Below are 19,490 nucleotides of genomic sequence, written 5' to 3'. Positions count from 1 at the left end.
ATTAAATCTGCAGATTACTTTGGGTAGTATGGCCATTTGCGCAAAATGAAGTAGACATGTCTCCACAGAGACATCCACATGGCCAACAGGCAAATGAAAAGATGCTCAACATCACCAATTATGATTATAATCACCAATTATGGCAAATCAAAAACAGTGAGGTATCATATCACAGCAGTCAGAATATCTATCACCAAAATGTCTACAAATAAATATTCGATAGAGTGTGGAATCTCTTATACTGTTGTTGGGAAAATAATGGGTGGGGAAAAGGGTGCAGCCACTATTGGAAAACTATATGGAAGCTCCTTAAAAAATTAAAAACAGAGCTACCATATGGTCCAACAATCACACTCCTGGCCACATATGGAGAAATATGAAAGCTTTAATTTGAAAGGATACATGTACCACAGTGTTCATAACAGAACGATTTACAATAGTCTAGACAAGGAAAAGAAATGCAAAAAGGCAAAATAAGCTTTCTAAGGGCAAAAGCTTTCTAAGGAAAGCTTACAAATAGCTGTGAATAGAAGAGAAGCTAAGGCAAAGGAGAAAAGGAAAGATATACCCATCTGAATGCAGAGTTCCAAAGAATAGCAAGGAGAGATAAGAAAACCTTCCTCAGTGATCAATGCAAAGAAATAGAGAACAACAATAGAATGGGAAAGTCTAGAGATCTCTTCAAGAAAATGAGAGATACCAAGGGAACATTTCATGCAAAGATGGGCACAATAAAGGACAGAAATGGTATGGACCTAACAGAAGCAGAAGATATTAAGAAGAGGTGGCAAGGATACACAGAAGAACTATACAAAAAAGATCTTCATGACCCAGATAATCACAATGGTGTGATCACTGCCCTAGAGGCAGACATCCTGGAATGTGAAGTCAAGTGGGCCTTAGGAAGCATCACTATGAACAAAGCTAATGGAGGTGATGGAATTCCAGTTGTACTATTCCAAATCCTGAAAGATGATGCTGTGAAAGTGCTGCACTCAATATTCCAGCAAATTTGGAAAACTCATCAGTGGCCACAGGACTGGAAAAGGTCAGTTTTCATTCCAATCCCAAAGAAAGGCAATGCCAAAGAATGCTCAACCTACCGCACAATTGCACTCATCTTACATGCTAGCAAAGTAATGCTCAAAATTCTTCAAGTCAGGCTTCAACAGTATGTGAACTGTGAACTGCCAGATGTTCAAGCTGGATTTAGAAAAGGCAGAGAAACCAGAGATCAAATTGCCAACATCCGTTGGATCAGTGAAACAGCAAGAGAGTTCCAGGAAACATCTATTTCTGCTCTGTTGACTATGCCAAATCCTTTGACTGTTTGGACCAAAACAAACTCTGGAAAATTATAAGAGATGGGAATACCAGACCACCTTACCTGCCTCTTGAGAAATCTGTATGCAGGTCAGGAAGCAGCAGTTAGAACTGGACATGGAACAACAGACTGGTTCCAGATTGGGAATGGAGTACATCAAGGCTGTGTATTGTCACCTGCTTATTTTATATGCAGAGTACCTCATTAGAAATACTAGGCTGGATGAAGCACAAGCTAGAGTCAAGATTGCTGGGAGAAATATCAATAACCTCAGATATGCAGATGACATCACCCTTATGGCAGAAAGTGAAGAACTAAAGAGCCTCTTGACAAAAGTGAAAGAGGAGAGTGAAAATGTTGGTTTAAAACTCAGCATTCAGAAAAGTAAGATTGTGGCATCTAGTCCTATCACTTCATAGCAAATACATGTGGAAACAGTGACAGACTTTATTTTGGGGGGCTCCAAAATCACTGCAGATGGTGACTACAGTCATGAAATTAAAAGACACTTGTTCCTTGGAATAAAATTTATGACCAACCTAGACAGCATATTAAAAAGCAGACATTGCTTTGCAAACAAAAGTCCATCTAGTCAAAGCTATGGTTTTTCCAGTAGTCATGTATGTATGTGAGAGTTGGACTATAAAGAAAGCTGAGTGCCAAAGAACTCAGCTTTATACTTTTGAACTGTGGTGTTGGAGAAGACTCTTGAGAGTCCCTTGGATTGCAAGGAGATCCAACAAGTCTATCCTAGAGGAAATCAATCCTGAATATTCATTGGAAGGACTGATACTGAAGCTGAAACTTCAATACTTTGGCCACCCGATGTGAAGAAGTGACTCATTTGAAAAGACCCTGATGCTGGGAAAGATTGAAGGCGGTTGGGGGAGAAGGGGACGACAGGGGATGAGATGGCTGGATGGCATCACCGACTTGATGGACGTGAGTTTGAGTGAACTCCGGGAGTTGGTGATGGACAGGGAGGACTGGTGTGCCGCAGTCCATGGAGTTTCAAAGAGTTGGACACACCTGAGTGACTGAACTGAGTCATGGAAACAACACAAATGCCCATTAATGTATGACTAGCTTAAGAAACGGAGAAGGCAATGGCACCCAACTCCAGTACTCTTGCCTGGAAAATCCCATGGATGGAGAAGCCTGGTAGGCTGCAGTCCATGGGGTCGCGAAAAGTCGGACACGACTGAGCAACTTCACTTTCACTTCTCACTTTCATGCATTGGAGAAGGAAATGGCAACCCACCCCAGTATTCTTGCCTGGAGAATCCCAGTGACGGGGGACCCTGGTGGGCTGCCGTCTATGGGGTTGCACAGAGTCAAACACGACTGAAGCGACTTAGCAGCAGCAGCTTAAGAAAGTGTGGTATATGTTGTTGTTTGTTTCTTAGTTGCAAAGTTATGTCCAACTCTTTTTTGACCCCCTGGACTGTAGCCTGCCAGGGTCATCTCTCCCTGGGATTTCCCAGGCAAGAATACTGGAATGAATGGGTTCCTACTTCTTTCCCCATGGGATTTTCCCAACCCAGAGATCAAGCCCATGTCTCCTGCACTGGCAGGTGGATTCTTTACCACTGAGCCACAAGGGAAACCCCCAAAGCTTTGCTTTGTTGTTTAGTCACTAAGTCATATCTGACTCTTTTGGGACACCATGGACTGTATCAAGGCTCTTCTGTTCGTGAGTGTTTGCAGGCAAGAATACTGGAGTGGGATAAATACAGTGGAATATTTGTTACTGTTGTTCAGTTACTCAGTCGCAACTCTTTGTAATTCCATGGACTGTAGCACTCCAGGATTATCTGTCCTTCACTTTCTGGTGGAGTTTCCTCAAATTCATGTTCAATGATGCCATCCAGTCATCTCATCCTCTGTCACCCCCTTCTCCTCCTGCCCTAAATCTTTCCCAGCATCATGGTCTTTTTCAATGAGTCAGATCTTTGCATCAAGTGGCCAAATTATTGGAGCTTCAGTTTCAGCATCAGTCCTTCTAGTGAGTATTCAGGGTTTATTTCCTTTAGGATTGACTGGTTTAATCTCCTTGCTTCCCAGAGGACTCTCAAGAATCTTCTCCAGCAACACAATTTGAAAGCTTAAATACTTTGGTGCTCAGCCTTCTTTATGGTCCAAATATCACATCCATACTTGACCTTTGCTACCAGAGTGATGTCTGTGCTTTTTAACAGTGTCTAGGTTTGTCATAGCTTTTCTTCCAAAGAGCAAAAGTCTTTTAATTTCATGGCTTCAGTCACCATCCGTAGTGATGTTGGAGCCCAAGAATATAAAGTCTGTCACTTTTTCACTTTTACCCCATCTATTTGCCATGCAGTGATGGGACTAGATGCTATGATCTGAGCTTTTTGAATATTGAGTTTTAGGCCAGCTTTTTCATTTTCCTCTTTCACCGTTGTCAAGAGGCTCTTCACTTCTTCTTCACTATCTGCCATAAGGGTGGTGTCATCTGCATATCTGAAGTTATTGGTATTTCTTCCAGCAATCTTGATTCCAGTATGAGATTTATCCAGTCCATTATATTGCGTGATGTACTCTGCATATGTTAAATAAGCAGACTGACAATATACAACCTTGATGGACTCCTTTCCCAATTTTGAACCAGTCCATGATTCCATATCTTGTTCTAATTGTTGCTTCCTGACCTGAATACAAGCTTCCCAGGAGACAGGTAAGGAGGTCTGGTATTTTAATTTTAAAAAAAATTTTCCACAGCTTGTTGTGACCCACACAGTCAAAGGCTTTGATGTAGCCACTGAAGCAGAAGTAGATGTTTCTCTGAAATTCTCTTGATTTTTCTGTTATCTGAAGTATGTTGGCAATTTGATCTCTGGTTCCTCTGCCTTTTCTAAATCCATCTTGTATATATAGAAGTTCTCAATTCACGTACTGTTGAAGCCTAACTTGAACGATTTTGAGCTTTACCTTGCTAGCATGTGAAATGAGTGTAATGGCGCAGTGGTTTGAATATTCTTTGGCATTGCCCTTCTTTGGGATTGGAATGAAAACTGATCTCTTCCAGTCTGGTTTCCACTGCTGAGTTTTCCAAATTTGCAGGCATATTGAGTGCAGCACTTTCACAGCATCATCATTAGGATTTGAAATAGCTCAGCTATTTCATCAACTCCGACTCCACTAGCTTTGTTCATAGTGATGCTTCCTAAGACCCACTTGACTTTGCACTCCAGGATGTCTGGCTCTAGATGAGTGATCACACCATCGTGGTTATCTGGGTCATTGCGAACTTTTTTGTATAGTTCTGTGTATTCTTGCCACTTCTTTTTAATATCTTCTACTTCCATTAGGTCCATATCATTTCTATCCTTTATTGTGCCCATCTTTGCATGAAATGTTCCATTGGTAGCTCTAGATTTTCTCGAACAATCTCTAGTCTTTCCATTCTACTGTTTTTCCTTTATTTCTTTGCAATGGTCAGTTAAGAAGGCTTTTAAATCTCTTCTTGTTATTCTTTGGAATTTTGCATTCAAATGGGTATATCTTTTTCTTTTTTCTTTTGCATTTTGTTTCTTTCCTTTTCTCAGCTATTTGTAAGGCCTCCTCAGACAACAATTTTCTCTTGTGTCATTTCTTTTTCTTGGGAATGGTTTTGATCACCATCTCCTATACAATGTTACAAGCCTCCACCCATAGTTCTTCTGGCACTCTGTTTACCTGATCTAATCCCTTGAATCCATTTGTCACTTCAACTGTATAATCATAAGGGATTTGATTTAGGTCATATCTGAATGACCTAAATAGGTGGTTTCCCTACTGTTTCAATTTAAGTCTGAATTTGGCAATAAGGAGTTCATGACCTGAGCTACAGTTAGCTCCCAATCTTATTTTGCTGACTGTGTAGAGCTTCTCCATCTTTGGCTGCAAAGAATATAATCAATCTGATTTCAGTATTGACCATCTGGTGATGTCCATGTGTAAAGTCATCCCTTGTGTTTTTTGAAGAAAGTGTTTGCCATGACCACTGCATTTTCTTGACAAAACTCTGTTAGCCTTTGATCTGCTTCATTTTGTACTCCAAGGCCAAACTTGCCTATTACTCCAGGTATCTCTTGACTTCCTACATTTGCATTTCAATCCCCTATGATGTAAAGGACATCTTTTTTTGGTGTTTGTTCTAGAAGGTCTTGTAGGTCTTCAAGAACCATTCCATTTCAGCATCATTGGTTGAAGCATAGACTTGGATTACTGTTATAATGAATGGTCTGCCTTGGAAATGAACTGAGATCATTCTGTCATTTTTGAGATTGCACCCAAGTACTGCATTTTGGATCTTTTGTTGACTGTGAGGGCTTTTCCATTTCTTCTAAGTGATTCTTGACCACAGTAGTAGATGTATTGGTCATCTGAATTAAATACACCAATTCCCATCCATTTTAGTTCACTGATTTCTAAAATTTTGATTCACTCTTGCTATCCTCTGTTTGACTACTTACAATTTTCCTTGATTCGTGGACCTAACATTCCAGGTTTTTTGCAACATTGCTTTTTACAGAATCAGACTTTACTTTCACCATCAGATATATTCACAACTGGGAATTGTGGATGCCTGCTTTGGCTTAGCCTCTATTCCTTATGGAGCTATTTCCCTGCTCTTCTCCAGTAGCATATTGGACACCTACTGACATCTTTCATATCTTTTGTGTCATATCTTTTTGCCTTTTCATAGTATTCATGGGATTCTCAAAGCAAGAATGCTGAAGAGGTTTGCCATTCCCTTCTCCAGGGCACCACATTTTGTCAGAACTCTTCATTTTTACCCATTCGTCTTGGGTGGCCCTACCTGGCATAGCTCATAGTTTCATTGAGTTACACAACTCTGTGATGCATATGATCATTTTGGTTAGTTTTCTCTGACTGTGGTTTTCATTCTCTCTGCCCTCTCATGGATGAGGATAAGAGGCTTTTGGAAGCTTCTTGATGAGAAGGACTGGCTGTGGGAAAAACTGGGTCTTGTTCTGGTAGGCAGAGGGTCTTGTTCTGGTAGGCCATGCTCAGTGAATCATTCATCCAATTTTCTGCTTACTGGTGGGGTTGTCCTCTTCCTGTAGCTTGACCTGACCAAAAGACTTATGCCAGCACACTATGCTTCCCAGGAATACTGCTGCCAGTGTACCTGACCCTGAAGCAGGCCACTGTCAACCCACACCTCCACTGGAGACTCCCAAACACTCACAGGCAAGTCTGGCTCAGTCTCTTGTAGGTTCATTGCTCTTTTCTCTTAGGTCCTGGTGCACACAAGGTTTTGTTTGTACCCTCCAATAGTTTCTGTTTCTTCAGTCCTGTGGAAGTTCTGTAATCAAATCCTGCTGACCTTCACATCAGATTCCCTTGGTATTCTTAGTCCTTTGCTGGATTCCCAGGTTAGGAAGTCTGTGGTGGGGCCTAGAACTTTTGCAACAGCATGAGAACTTCTTTGGTATTTTTCTGCAATTTGTGGGTTGCCCACCTGGTGGCTCTATGGTGGGGCTAGTGGCAACCTCCTCCAAGAGGACTTATGCCACACACCACTCCTCCCAGGACTCCTGAAGCCAGTGCCTGTGGACCCACAGCAGGCCACTGCTGTCCCATGCCTCTGAAGGAGAACTTCAAACACTCACAGGCAGGCCTGGTTCAGTCTCTTGTGGTTACTGCTCCTGTCCCTGGGTCCTGGTGTACACAAAGTTTTGTCTGTGAACTCCAAGTGTCTCTGGAAGGTATTACTGGTATATTAGTAGGTTGGTACAAATGTAATTGTGGGTCTGGACCACGAATTTTAAATCATTATAACTAAACTCAAACACATCTTCATTAATCAAAGTAGGAACCATTACAATCAACACATTTTTGTCAATGAGAAATAAGTTTGTTTATTCCTGTAGCGCAAAAGCCCATGCTTTGGGATTCGATGAATTCTTGCAAAGCATTTTCTGCTTCTTACGGATTGTGGAAGCATTTTACCTTCAAAAAGTTGTTGAGATGCTTGAAGAAGTAGTAGTCAGTTGGCAAGAGGTAAGGTGAATATGGTGGATGAGGCAAAACTTCGTACCCTAATTCATCCAACTTTTGAAGCAGTGATTATATGATGTGCATTAGGGTGTTGGCATGGAGAAAAATTGGGGCCTTTCTGTTGACCAATGCTGGCTGCAGGAGTTGCAATTTTTGATGCATCTCATCAATTTGCTGAGCATACTTCTCAGATATAATGGTTTTGCCAGGATTCATTAAGCTGTAGTAAGTCATATCAGCAGCACATTTTTTGCTGTGAGTTCTGCTTTGGGAAGTGCACTGGAGCTTCTTCTCCATCCAATTGCTGACCTGGTCATCACTGACTGTCATATAAAATCCACTTTTCACCTCACATCACAATCTGATCAAGAAATGATTCATTGTAATTGCATAGAATAAGAGAAGAAGACACTTCAAAAGATGATTTGTTTTTATTTTCAGTCAGCTCACTTATTGAGCTTTTCCACCTTTCCAATTTGCTTCAAATCCTGAATGAAGCAAATGGTCAAACTTGAGTTCTTTGACAAATTCTTGTCTAGTTTTAAGAGGATCAACTTCCATGATTTCTCTCAATTCACCATTGTCAAGTTCAGATGACTGGCCACTATGCCCCTCATCTTAAAGGCTCTCATCTCCTTTGTAAAACTAATTGAACCACTACTGCACAATACATTCATTTGCAGTTTCTGGACAAAATGAGTTGATGCTGCAAGTTGTTTCTGCTGCTTTATGACCCATTTTGCACTTGAATAAGAAAATCTCTTGAATTTGCTTTTTGTGTAACATCATTTCCATAGTCTAAAATGAATATAAAATACACAACAAGTAATGTCATTAGCAAAAAAAAAAAGTGCATTAAAATAATGTATAACATAACCACATTTATTTAAGAATGTATTCCAACATCGAACAGCAAAGTTCAACACTGGCAAAACCGCGATTACTTTTGCACCAACCATATATATATACATATATATGCACTGCTGCTGCTGCTAAGTTGCTTCAGTCGTGTCCAACTCTGTGTGACCCTATAGAGGGAAGCCCACAAGGCTCCTCTATCCCTGGGATTCTCCAGGCAAGAACACTGGAGTAGGTTGCCATTTCCTTCTCCAGTGCATTAAAGTGAAATGTGAAAGTGAAGTCACACAGTCATATCCGACTCTTCACGACCCCATGGACTGCAGCCCACCAGGCTCTGCTGTCCATGGGATTTTCCAGGCAAGAGTACTGGAGTGGGTTGCCATTGCCTTCTCCGAAATATATATATACACATATATGGACACACACACACACACACACACACACACAGTGAAATATTACTCAGCCAAAAAAAAAAAATATTGCTATCTGCAGAAACATGTATGGACCTAGAGATTATCCTACCGAGTGAAGTAAATCAGACAAAGACATATATATATATATATATATATATATATATATATATATATCACTTATATGTGGAATCTAAAAAAATAAGATGTATCTATATATAAAACACAAACAGCCTTATGTTTTCTGTAGTAGACTTATGGTATTCATAGAAACAAACTTTTGGCTACCAAAGGGGAAAGGGAGAGTGGGAAGGGAAAAAAAATAGGAGTAAAACAGACATATAAGTGTGTGTTAAGTCTCTTCAGTTGTGTCTGACTCTTTGCGATCCCATGGACTATAGCCTGCCAGGCTCCTCTGTCCATGAGATTCTCAAGGCAAGAATACTGGAGTGAGTTGTCATTTCCTTCTTCAGATAGACACATATCACTATGTATAAAATATGTAAGCAACAAGGACTTACTATATAACACAGGGAACAATATTCAGTATCTTGTAATAAACTATAATGGAAAATAATTTGAAAAACTGTATATAACTGAGTCACTTTTTTATATACCTGAAACTAACACAATATTGTAAATCAACTATATTTACAACTTTAAAAAAGTAAGAAAAGTGTTAAAACATGTTGAAATTGTTTTCAACTGTCTTTCAATATGATATGAAGAGGAATACTTAAAAAAATAATTTATTTCTAGGCAGTGACATATCAAGTAAGGGGCCATGGGGGTAGTTCATCCTAGTTGTAAGCCATATAGAGATGCATTGTCTGTAAAGAATTTAAAAACAGTAATAAACTCTACAAAAGTTTGACTGCATTTTATTGTTGTTATGCACTGACCATTCTTACTGCCCCTGCCTTAGAACACTGCTGCTGCTGCTAAGTTGCTTCAGTCGTGTCCGACTCTGTGCGACCCCACAGACGGCAGCCCACCAGGCTCCCCCATCCCTGGGATTCTCCAGGCAAGAATACTGGAGTGGGTTGCCATTTTCTTCTCCACCTTAGAACACTACTGTTCCTGAATTGAGAGTGCTGTCCAAACTAACTCCTAGTTTCAATGCTGTTTCAAATTCACTGGAGTCTAGTTGGAATTCCAAAATGTGGTATGAAAACATGACCCACTCCTTTATTGTGGCCTCCCTCAGTAATGATCTTTGCACTCATTCTCAGAGAAGAAATATGCTCTCTTTTTACTCATATGTTCCTTCGGTTCTCTCTTTTCCCTACTACTATTATCTTAGTTCTATCTCCCTTTAAGTTTGAAATATTTTTATTATTGTATATATTTATATTGTAAACATATATGTTCATCTTTTATGTTGCCTATGTAGGAGTAAGTTTTATTTAATTTTTTGCTTCCCCTATAGAAAAAAAAGAAAAGAAAAATGCTTTATGAAAAAGAGACCAGATAGAGATTGTCTTTGATAACATATTCTTGAGGGATTATAATGGTAAGATACCTTTTGAGTTGGATATATCCATTTCTCCTACTTCAGTTGAAAAAATATGTAGTTTAGTGACTTTCTCTCTTGTCCTCATCAATTTACTCACACTGCTGGCCTTAGTCTCATTACCTTCATCTCTTGTGTCCTAAAATAATTAATAAACAAAAAGTCAAATTATAGATTGCACATGCAATTAAATTTGGGTATAAAGGGAAAAAATGATTGGATAGCCAAATATAAAAGTGACTATAGAGACTTTTACAACAAGGTAAATTTTGTTGTTTCCACATCTACTTGAATAATTCAAAATTAAGATGCTCAACATTGTGCTGACAAGATGGATTTTCTTTATCTTCTTTATATTTGGTACAGAAAAGATCATGAAATAAATGAAAGTGTTACCCAACTAGTCAAGATTTTCTATCATTATTTTTTACTCTGGGATATTTTATATTATTTTTTTTCCTTAAGTAATTTCACCAAACCCATTTTAGCTAAAAAGCTCTCTTTTATAATTTTTCTCTCTTTAATCTCTAATGTTTTTGACCAGAAGTATTCTATTCTCCTTACCCTCATCCTAATGGCATCAATATTTATTGAATGCTTTGAAAAAGCACATGCTTTTGTACAATGCTATTTTGTGACTGTTTTATATATGTAAAACAATGTCATGCTCAAAGTGTTTTATAGCTTGGAGAAGCCCAAAGAAAAACATTTTAAAACAAAATAACCTAACTTCAACACCCTAGGTATAATCTTTTACAGGATCTTTTGACAGAGGTGTCAAGAGCTATTCTCCATAGGGAGCTGGACACTGAGGCAGGGCTGCAGAGGCAGAGCTTTGATGTCTCTGCCTCATCAGCAGACAGAATCATCCCTACAGTCTTGGGACTCAGCTGAAATAAATAAGAATATATCTTTTTCTTTTTTACTCTATTTTTAATTGGCAGATAATTGCTTTACAATATTGTGTTAGTTTCTGCCATACATAAACATGAATCAGCCATAGGCATACATATGTCCCCTTCCCTCTTGAGCTTCCCTCCCACCTCCCATCCCATCCCACCCCTTTAGGTCATTACAGAGCACCAGGTCTGAGTTCCTTGCATCATACAGCTAAATAAGTATATTTTAAAACTTAAAAGTTGATATTGACTTTCTCAATTATCCCCTTGATTTTTAATCCACTGAAATAATTTCTAAAAGAATCAATCATTTTCATGTAGAAGGCTAGATACTTTATGCACATCATAATGTACCAACTACAGATTCTGCCATGTTAAATTTTGTTTAGGTGTCATTACTTCTACCAAGTCAATTCTTATATTTTTTTAAAATGAAGTATAATTTACTTACAATATTATGTTAGGTTCAGGTGTACAACATTCAATATTTTTATAACACATAATTCATACAAAGTTACTATAAAATATTGACTATATTTCTTGTGTGGCACATCATATCCTTGTAGCTTATTTAGTAGTTTGTACCACTTAATCATCTACTAGTATTTCACCCATCTCTCCCCACTTCTCCCCACTTTGGTAGGTTGTTCTCTGTATCTGTGAGTCTGTTTCTGTTTTGCTGTATTTATTCATTTGTTTTTTTAAAATCCCCATGTAAGAGAAACTATATAGTACTTGTCTTAATCCAACTTATTTCACTAAGGATAATATGGCATATATACACAATGGAATATTATCAGCCATAAAAATGAAGTTTTGCCATTTGCAACAACTTGAATAAATCTGGAGAGAATTATGATAACACTGCTCTTTTACATTTTTTTAAACAAACTCCTCATTGTGGTTTGAGGAGAGAATGTCAGTGTCAAAAATCTATATTCTAAAATGTTTTGAGCCATTTTCTCTTGAAGAGAATTAAGAGCCATTTCTGAAGTTTCCATATCTGAAGGCAAGTTACAAATGTATGTCTAGGGTTGTTGCTGGTGAACATCTTTACCATTGTCAATTATATCAATTAATCTCTAAATGTTAAAACAGGAAAAATGAATTTAAATTTTTGTGTCTATGTGTAGTTATAATATATTGTTATTATTGTTATGTTCTTAAAAAGATATGCTTCATAGGATAAAGTATGTGATTTTAAAGTTTCACATTTTAGAAAATTGTGGTATTTCACTGCAGATAATCTTATATTGGATTATGTGCTATTTATTATTAGATATAGTCACTTATTTTTTTCTAGTAGTTTATAATTTATTCAAATATTTGTGCAAATTTTCCCTACAGACTTTGGATAAGATTCTGATGTGATATACTAGTCTTGCTGCTGCTACTGCTGCTGCTAAGTTGCTTCAGTCGTGTCCGACTCTGTGCGACCCCCTGGCAGCCCACCAGGCTCCACCGTCCCTGGGATTCTCCAAGCAAGAACACTGGAGTGGGTTTCCGTTTCCTTCTCCAGTGCCTGAAAGTGAAAAGTGAAAGTGAAGTCGCTCAGTCGTGTCCAACTCTTAGCGACCCCATGGACTGCAGCCTACCAGGCTTCTCCGTCCATGGAATTTTCCAGGCAAGAGTACTGGAGTGGGGTGCCATTGCCTTGTATGTATTCACCACTTCTAAAGTTGCATTGCCAGAAATATACATTATATAATTATAATTTTGGTAAATGTTTTTATATATTCACATCTCTGGTTATTTCAGAGAAGTCTTATTTAGAAAATTACATACAAAGGGGGCTTCCCTTTTAGCTCAGTTGGTAATCTGCCTGCAGTGCAGGAGACCCAGGTTTGCTCCCTGGGTTGGGAAAATCCCCTGGAGAAGGAAATGGCAACCCACTCCAGTATCCTTGCCTGGAAAATCTCATGGACACAGGAGACTGGTGGGCTGCAGTACATGGGGTCGGAAATAGTCTGGCACAACTGAGTGACTAACACTTACTTACTTACTAGGCTAGTTACATAAGTATCAAAGGAAACTGAGAAGGCTAACTTTAGTATTAGTTTGATCCATTAGGGATCCTCTCACATACAGATTGAAGGAATCAAATGAAACAAACCTTAAGATTTCTTTCAGCTTCAAATTCTAATCGCAACTAAATAACAATGTGCTAAAATTGAGCACTCTGTCAGGCGCATGTCCTCAGCAAAACCTTCAGGGAGGCAGAATCTCCATCTTATAAATGAGAAAAGTGAGATCCTGAAAAACTTGTCCAAAGCAATGGAAGTGAGTTGCAAGGAAAGAGTACAGACAGGTCTTCTGGTTTCCAAAATGCCAACCTGCTTCTTAAATGCCAGAGACTGAAGCCCAGAGAAAGTTTATTTTAGTAATATTCACCTGCCTTTATACAAACCAGACCAAAAGGGGGAATTTATTAAGAGAAAAACAAGGGCAATTTATCCAGTTCCTAACCTGAAAATTTCACCAATAAAACCCCTGGACTCCAAAATAAATGCTCTCTCTCTCACTTTTTTTTTCAAATTAAGAATACATTTAATTCGGTCCTTTGATTTTCTCTTATATACGAAAATGATCATTTCTATAATAACTCAGACAAATTTTGTGGATCCCAGGTTTACCCCACCTCTAGTAAAGTATTTTTATTCTCTTTTATTTCTTAACTACATTTAGTTACAATGTGAATGATGTTTCAGTAAAAACTGTACTAGGCAAGATTCATGTGATTTGAGTCCTAATTTTGCCTTTTCTACTAAGTACAAGTCCTCTGGAACCTTGGCATTTTCATGTAAACACTGTTATAAGTACAATCATACCCTGCAAGTATATAACATTTAATAAGTATTTTCATAATAAAAAATAATATTTTGCATCTAATTAAATACAACAACTTTCAGGGAACATTTATTATTACCTACGTTTTGACAATGCATAAACAGATTCACCATGATTAAAGCTTGGAGGAGCTTCCTACATCACCATAGCAGACAGTCAAACTAGATGAAATTCCACTTCTATTTTATAAGATTGTCTGTGTGATTCATAAAAATTTGTCCACTCAACTTGTTCAATTACATATTCTTTTAGAATTATATTGTGTTTTAATAACTCTTTCCTGAATGAAGATTAAAATAATCTTAAGTCACTATCAGCTTAAATTTCACTAGTCCAAACAATAAGGACTATGGGTAAGGCAAAATCAAAGATGTAAAAATAAATAAAACATGGTCTTTTTCCTAAAGAATATTACAATCTAGTATAGACAATAAAGTGTTGTTATGGAAGACTTCCATGTTATAAAGAAAGTGATAGAGTTAGGCTATTCTAGTTCCAACATAGCAGACTCAGTGCTAAGCAAGGAACAAAGAGATACAGTGGGTTGAATGGTGAACACCCGAGTTGACATCAGTCCAAAGAAGGAGCCAATATGTGGCTCTGGCCAAGAGTTGCCATCACAAAATATGGCCCCCGTGATGCCAGTTTTCCAAATTTCCAAGGAATGCCAGAAATCTGGATTTTTACTAGAAATTTTATGATTTTTTTAAATGTTGGCAATCAATTTAAAGTATAAAGTAGGTGGTAAAGAAGAAAAGTTCCTAGGTCCCATACACACCGATCTCAAAAACACTGGAATGATGTTTAGAATATGCAGCAGTACTAGACATTCTGGGCACAATGATAGTAACAGGAATCACCTATTTTTTCCTCAACAGTGATGGCTAATACACTACTGAGAGATGATAATCAAGATATTTATCCATTAATACAGGCAATAAAGGGCTTCCCTGATGGCTCAGTGGTAAAGAACCTGCCTGCAATGTGGGAGCTGCAGGGGATGCAGGTTCAGTCCTTGGGTCAGGAAGATTCCCTGGAGGGGGTCATGGCAACCCATTCCAATTCTCACTCTGTGAGAATCCCATGGACACAGGAACCTGGTGAGCTACAGTCTACAGGCTTGCAAAGAGTCAAACATGACTGAAGTGACTTAACATGCATAAATAATAAAAATAACATAATTTTATTTTACTTACTATGTGTCAAGCTCTTCTAAATGCTCTGCCTTTAGTCTCAAATAACTTCCCAAAATAGATACATTATCATCTCCATTTTAGAGATGAGTAAAACTGAGTCAAATAAAGATTAATTAGCCCCAAATCACACAACTAGTAGATGATAGAGATAGGATTCAAACCCAGGCAATTGGCTCAAGAGCACATGGTGCTTAATGCATCCTTAATGAATACTGCCAGTCAGAATGCCCCAGAATAATTACTGGGGTTCTGGGAAGTCAGGGCAGGGTTTTAGAGGGTGCCTGAAGAACCAGATATTAACTCTTCAGTGGAGAGATTAAGAAGAGGTCTAAGGGCCCCAGGGAAACAGTAGGACAGTTAGAGAAGTTTAGAGGCTTGGGGAGACCTTCAAGGGATTCTTGTCAGCAGCTTCTTATCAACCTGTCTGGAAATGTTTATCAAGTAGCTGGAATTATAGGTGTAGCTGACAATCTATGCTGTTACTGTGAACTGTGACTTAGATCCCAAATTTGGATTGGTAGTCAGGAAGCACCTAGTCTCACTAGGAATCAAAAGTTCAGAAGCTAGATGGAGCTCTAGCTCCAAGAACATCTCTGGGCTTAAAGGTTACTTGGATTGGAACTACAATGGGTTTTTTTTCTTTGGTAACACTGGCTCTTAGTGGACCAGCAGAGGCTCTTATGTTGGTGTGGTGATGCTTGGAAGGAATATCTCAGTTTTATGTTTGTATCAGTCTTACTGTGGTCAGGAATACACTCAGGGTCGTGCACAGGCACTCAGGTGACAAATGTTTCCCCCAGAGGTCTTAGCTTGGGAAGCATTCCAGAAGGTTACTCTGATTGCACCCCAGGTGGCATCAGAGGCAAGCAAGGTTTTAATGGTGAAGAGCTGGACTTCAGTTTGGGATGCCATCAGGTCTACCCCTGGTGCATCCCCACCCCTTCTTGGTGGTAGAACCGGGAGGGATGAGTATGACACCTGCGTCAGTAAGGGACAGACAAAGTCCGACCAGGAAAGACAAGCTTTTGGTGTAAAGTCTGTCTACACCCTCATCTAGAGCAGGGAAGGACACCTCCAGTAGAAAGATGGTGCTGGTCGCTTTTTTTTCCCTCTCTTACAGATGGGAGCTAACAATTCCAGCCTCACTCCTTTGAACTGCATCCTGAAAATCTGGGATAGATTTGATCCCCAGGGCTTAAAGAAGACACACCTGGTCTTCCTATGTGATACTGCATGGCTGCTGTACCCACTGGAGGACGGCTAACGGGGGCCAGTTGGAGGGTCTCTTAAGTATAATACTGTTTTACAATTAGACTGGTTCTGTAGAAAACAAGGGAAATAGGTGGAAGTAGTATATGTGTTGCCCTTTTTCTCTCTGAAAATATGCCAGACTTATGTCCTAAGGGTATATATTTGGGTGTGAAACCTTCAGCTCCCTCCTGTCCTCCTACTTTGCCCCAGTAACCAGGGCTCCAAACTGAGCAAACTGAAAGCCAGAGACCACCCCCCTCCCCCACCAAGAAGGGTTGCCTTAGTCTCAGTGGAAACCCAAACTGAGATTCAAACTGCACATGTAGAGGTTCAAACAACTCCTGTCTCAGTACTACCTCAGACTACTCTGGTTTCAATAGAGACTCAGACCACTGAAGTAAGAGATGAAATGGAGGACAGGAGACAAAGAGATTAAGAAAAGCAGGTTTCTCCAATCTACCCCTGGGATCATATGCACAGAGCAGCCAGAGAGACTGAGGAACAGCCACACAAGCTGTTGCCTCTTCATGAAACACCCCCCGGGAGAAATAATCAGTCTATGAGAGTTAATAAGCCTTTTTCTTACCAAGAAATACAAAGAATCAAAGAGGATCTGGGAGACTATTTAAAGGACCCAGAAAAATATATTGGAACTTTTAAAGGTGTTACTCTGCTGTATGACCTTACTTGGAAGGATGTGATGTATATCTTGGGGCAAATGCTGATTCCCAATTCAAAGAGTTGACTTTTGGGAAAAGCGGTTGCTTATGGAGATGAATAGCTTGGTAATGAATCAGTAGGGAAGAGGAGGACAAGATAACTGCCCTTCATACTAGAAATCAGGCAGTCCCAACTACAGAACCAGACTGGGACTATAACACAGGTAAAGGAAGATGGGATCAGAGTAATTTTGTTAGATGGATTCTTGAAGGACTCAGGCAGGCACGTTCTAAGCTTCTAAACTATGACAAATTGGCAAACATAGAACAGGAGGAGAAGGAAGCTCCTGGTAAGTTCCTAGATAGACTGAGAGAAGCCCTTTGCAGATTCACTGAAACTGATCCTGAAAGCGAAGAGGGAAAAGTGATTTTAAAGGATAGATTTCTCACTCAGTTGGCTCCAGATATCCACTGTAAACTATTAAAATGGGTATATGGACCAAATCAGCCTTTAGATAATCTGTTACAACTGGCTCAGACAGTCATAAGGTAGGGAATATGAGGAAAAGAAATAAAGGCAGAGAAAGACAAAGGAACACGTGGAAGCCTTCACAATGGCTATGAAAACCGTTCTTAAACAGCCTGGGAAAAATGCCCAGAGGGACCCAGCTTAAAAGGGATGGGCTTGCTATTATTGTGGAAAGGAGGGGCACCTCAAGCGGGATTGCCCTCAGGCATCTAGCTGCCCCAGGCTCCATGTCTGGTATGCAAAGGACCACACTGGAAGAGAGACTGCCCCCAGAGGCATAGGTCTCAGGGGTCAGACTCTCAAGACAATCAGGACTGAAGGTGCCTGGGGGTCCCCACAGAAGCTCCCATCCTAATTACACCTGAGTAACCCCAGGTATTAATAACTGTGGGGGGCCAATCCATCAATTTCCTTTTAGATACTGGGGCAACTTACTCTGTGCTTACTGAAGCCCCTGGCCCACTTTCTTCCCAATCCGCTTCTGTAATGGGACTGTCTGGACGAGCCAAAAGGTATTATTTCAGTTATTCTTTATATTGTAACTGGGATTCTGAGCTATTTTCACATGAGTTTCTGATTGTGCCAGAATCTCCCTCACCCCTTTTGGGGAGGGATATACTGAGCAAGGCTCATGCTTCTGTTTTCATGAATATGGAGCCCTCCCTTTTTCTCCCTTTAGTTGAACAAAATGTAAATCCTAGAGTATGGGCTGTTGGAAAATCTGTGGGTCGAGCACAAAATACTATTCCTATAGTTGTCAAGCTCAAAGTTATTTCCACATAAGAAGCAGTATCCACTGACACCTGAGGTTAAGGAAGGGTTAAAGCCCATCGTTGAAAATTTAAAGGAGCAGGGACTATTAGTTCCCTGTAACAGTCCATGCAACATTCCTATTTTGGGTATAAAGAAATCAAAAGGTAAATGGGGACTAGTACAAGATTTATGAATAATAAATGAGGCTGTAATTCCTGTACATCCAATGTTGCCTAATCCTTATACTCTATTGTCTGAAATTCCTGAACGAGCCAAATATTTCTCAGTAATTGATTTGAAAGATGCCTTCTAGTCAGTGTTTTTGGTGGAGGAAAGTCAATTTTTATTTGCTTTTGAAGACCCTACACAGCCAGCTTCTCAGTTAACCTGGATAGTTTTGCCCCAGGGATTTCATGAAAGTCCTCACTTATTTGGACAAAGTTTGTCACGGGATCTACAAAACTTTAATAGCTCTAAAGTGGTGGTGTTACAATATGTAGATGATATTTTCCTCTGTGCTGAGACAGAGGAAACTTGTTCATGAGCCTCAGTAGATTTCTTAAACTTTCTGGCAGGCTGTGGTTACAAGACATCAAGAGAAAGGCTCAGCTTTGTCAGCAATCTGTTAGATATCTGGGCTTAATCATATCAGAAGGGACTAGGGCCATAGGCCCTCAGAGAATTAAACCTATACTAAATCATCCCATACCTATGACTTTAAGACAATTGAGAGGATTTTGGGGAATCACAGGCTACTGTTGCATTTGCATTCTGGGTTACGGGGAACTTGCCTGGCCTTTATATAAACTTATAGCTGAAACTCAGCAGGCCCAAACCGACAAACTGGTTTGGTCTCCAGATACTCAAAAGGCTTTTAAAGTTCTCAGACTGATCTCCTGCAAGCTCCCGCTTTGAGCTTGCCCACAGGGTCAGAATTTAATTTGTTTGTCACTGAAAGAAAAGGTATGGCCTTGGGAGTTTTGACACAGGCCCGAGGGCCTCACCAGTAACCTATTACTTATCTAAGCAGAGAATTAGATGTAATTTCACATGGGTGGCCCCACTGCCTAAGTGTAATTGGGCAGCAGCTTTATTAGTACCTGAAGCTTTAAAAATAATTAATGAACAAAACCTTACTGTATTGACTTATCATGATGTGAGTGAAATCTTATTTTGTAAGGTTAGTATTTGGATGACAGACAATAGGCTTCTTAAATATCA

Source organism: Bubalus bubalis, chromosome 2, assembly GCF_019923935.1.
Source record: "Bubalus bubalis isolate 160015118507 breed Murrah chromosome 2, NDDB_SH_1, whole genome shotgun sequence".
Lineage (NCBI taxonomy): Eukaryota > Metazoa > Chordata > Mammalia > Artiodactyla > Bovidae > Bubalus > Bubalus bubalis.
The sequence above is the reverse complement of the archived record's forward strand: the minus strand, read 5'-3'. Positions refer to the sequence as shown.